The 3061-nt window shown below is 62.0% G+C and overlaps 1 non-coding gene across 1 annotated transcript in view; it reads left to right on the top strand.

The window, feature by feature from the left end:
* Window positions 1-2066: 2066 nt before the first annotated feature.
* The window catches only part of LOC146863131 (18S ribosomal RNA), a 1814-nt gene continuing 819 nt past the window's right edge, over window positions 2067-3061 (top strand). Inside the window, exon 1 of the ribosomal RNA XR_014978664.1 lies at window positions 2067-3061. This exon is cut by the window's right edge and continues 819 nt beyond it. This is a non-coding gene — a ribosomal RNA (18S ribosomal RNA).

Genomic DNA, 3061 nt, shown 5'->3' with positions numbered 1-3061 from the left:
CCCACCTGGCCCCGGGTCGGGGGCTCCGGCCCTGGGTCCCATCCTCCGTCCTCCGTCCTTCGGCACTGCCAAAGGCCCGGGACGGGGTTCCGCTGTGGCTGGGGAGCCTCCCCTTGCTTGGCTGGGTTCAGGAGCTCCGGCCGGGGCCCCTGAGGGCTTTGTGGAGGGTGGCCTCCCCACCCCGGGCTCCGTCCTGGGTCCTGCCACGTGGCAGTGTGCCCTGGACGGGGTCCGGCGGGCCCGGGGAGGCTTCCCCTGGGCCTTGAAGCCCCAGCTGGTTCCAGGGGCCCTGCCGGGCTCCTGGTCAGGTGCTCCGGCCCTGGGCCCCGTCTTCCAGCCTGCTGCTCCGCCAAGGGCCCGGGACAGGGTCCGTCGGTCCCACGCAGGCCTCTCCTGCTTGTCAAGGTGTCCGCGGGCCCCAGGTCGGAGGGCCCCTCGGGTCCCCCTTGCAGCCTCCACGGCTGGGGCCCAGCTGGGGCCCTGGGCCTCCGGTCCCCCATGCCCTGGCGCCCGCTTACTCTTTTGTTGGGGCACAAAGCGACCAGATGGCTTCCCTTTCGAGACCGGTAATCTGGTCGCGCCTATCCCCTCGGCCATCTGATCGCACCTGTCCCCTCGGCCATCTGGTCGCGCCTATCCCTTCGGCCATCTGGTCGCGCCTATCCCTTCGGCCATCTGGTCGCGCGCAATGCTTTCCAATGGGGTGACCAGATGGCCGGGCTTGCCTGGAAGTCCCGATGAGGGTCCATTTGCCTCCCCGATCCCAGCGAGGGCTCCAGGAGGTCGTGTACATTCGCGCCTTGGGTCCCCTCTGTCACCTCGTGTGCACGGATTACAAGAAAGGGGGGTAATTTTCCTCCGGATTACTAGGGAGAGGGTCAGTCAGACCTCCGTGAGGTATGCCGATGCTGAGACGGGGGAAGGCAGCACCCGGGCCCGCCCGCCGGGGCCCCCAGCGGCCCGGGTTCTATGCACCTGCCTCTCAGCCCTTTCCCGATGGTCCTTTTTCTCCGAGTTTGCTCAGTTAGACCTCCGTGAGGTCCAGTGATGCCGAGACTGGGAAGGCAGCACCCGGGCCCGCCAGCCGGGGCGCCCAGGGGCCCGGAAATGCACCTGCCTCTCCGCCCCTTCCCGATGGTCCTTTTTCTCCGAGTTTGCTCAGTTAGACCTCTGTGAGGTTTGGCAATGCTGAGACGGGGAAGGCAGCACCCGGGCCCGCCCACCGGGGCCCCTAGGGGCCCGGGTACGCACCTACCTCTCAGCCCCTTCCCGATGGTCCTTTTTTTTTTTGTTTTCTCAGTTAGACCTCCGTGAGGTCCGGTGATGCTGAAACGGGGTAAGGCAGCACCCAGGCCCACACCGGTTGGGCCCCCAGGGGCCCGGTTACGCACCTGCCTCTCAGACCCTTCCCGATGGTCCTTTTTCTCCGAGTCTGCTTGCCCCGGGAGCAGGCCGGGAACGCTAAGCCAGCATACCCCTGCACAGGGTGGCCTGCCAGAGGATGCCCCAGCCGTACTCTGATCGATTGGGCACTCTCGGTCCGTTTAGCGATGGACTGCTTGGCCAGCCTCAGCTGTTGTTTCGAGCAAAGCGCTTCCACCCTGCATGGACCGTCCGAATCGAGGGCCTGCCGCCTGGCGGGAGACCCTACCCAGCAGAGCGAAGGCCGAGCGGCCCCGGCAGCTCGTGCCCCCCAGTTGTCTGACCCGGGAGGGGTCGGTGGCGCCAGCCCCTTGGATGCTGCTGCTCAGCAGGTCCGAAGGCCCCGTGTGCCACGCCATCACCCCTCTCTGCCCAGTACATTTTCACAGCAGCTCGGAACGACTGTTCCGTGGGGTGCCGCTGCCACCAGGCTCCGGCACCCCTGCGTCTCGCTCAGGCTGCGCCTCGGCCTGCCTCTCCCTCCCGGGGGAGACGGCTGGGCCTGCCGGTGCTCCACACCCCTCCAGTGAGCCCTCCCGCCCAGGCGGGTTGGCTGCTTCCCCTGGCAGGCTCCTGGGAGGGAGGGGTGCGTGAAGTTTGCCGGTTGGGGAGATGGGCACCTCCACCCCGTCAGCAGGTATGGCTACCTGGTTGATCCTGCCAGGAGCATATGCTTGTCTCAAAGATTAAGCCATACACATGTAAGTACACACGGCCGGTACAGTGAAACTGCGAATGGCTCATTAAATCAGTTATGGTTCCTTTGATCGCTCCATCTGTTACTTGGATAACTGTGGTAATTCTAGAGCTAATACATGCCGACGAGCGCTGACCTCCCGGGATGCATGCATTTATCAGACCAAGACCAATCCGGGCTCGCCCGGCCGCTTTGGTGACTCTAGATAACCTTGGGCCGATCGCACGTCCCTGTGACGGAAACGATACATTCGGATGTCTGCCCTATCAACTTTCGATGGTACTTTCTGTGCCTACCATGGTGACCACGGGTAACGGGGAATCAGGGTTTGATTCCGGAGAGGGAACCTGAGAAACGGCTACCACATCCAAGGAAGGCAGCAGGCGCGCAAATTACCCACTCCCGACTCGGGGAGGTAGTGATGAAAAATAACACTACAGGACTCTTTCGAGGCCCTGTAATTGGAATGAGTACACTTTAAATCCTTTAATGAGGATCCATTGGAGGGCAAGTCTGGTGCCAGCAGCCGTGGTAATTCCAGCTCCAATAGCGTATATTAAAGTTGCTGCAGTGAAAAAGCTTGTAGTTGGATCTTGGGATCGAGCTGGCGGTCCGCCGCGAGGCGAGCTACCGCCTGTCCCAGCCCCTGCCTCTCGGCGCCCCCTTGATGCCCTTGACTGGGTGTCCTGGGGGTCTGAAGCGTTTTCTTTGAAAAAATTAGAGTGTTCAAAGCAGGCCGGTTGCTTGAATACTTCAGCTAGGAATAATGGAATAGGCCTCTGGTTCTATTTTGTTGGTTTTCGGAACTGGGGCCATGATTAAGAGCGACGACCGGGGGCATTCGTATTGTGCCGCTAGAGGTGACATTCTTGGACCGGGGCAAGACAAACCAAAGCGAAAGCATTTGCCAAGAATGTTTTCATTAATCAAAAACGAAAGTCG

Source organism: Triturus cristatus, chromosome 2_2 (genome assembly GCF_964204655.1).
Source record: "Triturus cristatus chromosome 2_2, aTriCri1.1, whole genome shotgun sequence".
NCBI classification, from domain to species: Eukaryota; Metazoa; Chordata; class Amphibia; order Caudata; family Salamandridae; genus Triturus; species Triturus cristatus.
The sequence above is the reverse complement of the archived record's forward strand: the minus strand, read 5'-3'. Positions and strand labels throughout refer to the sequence as shown.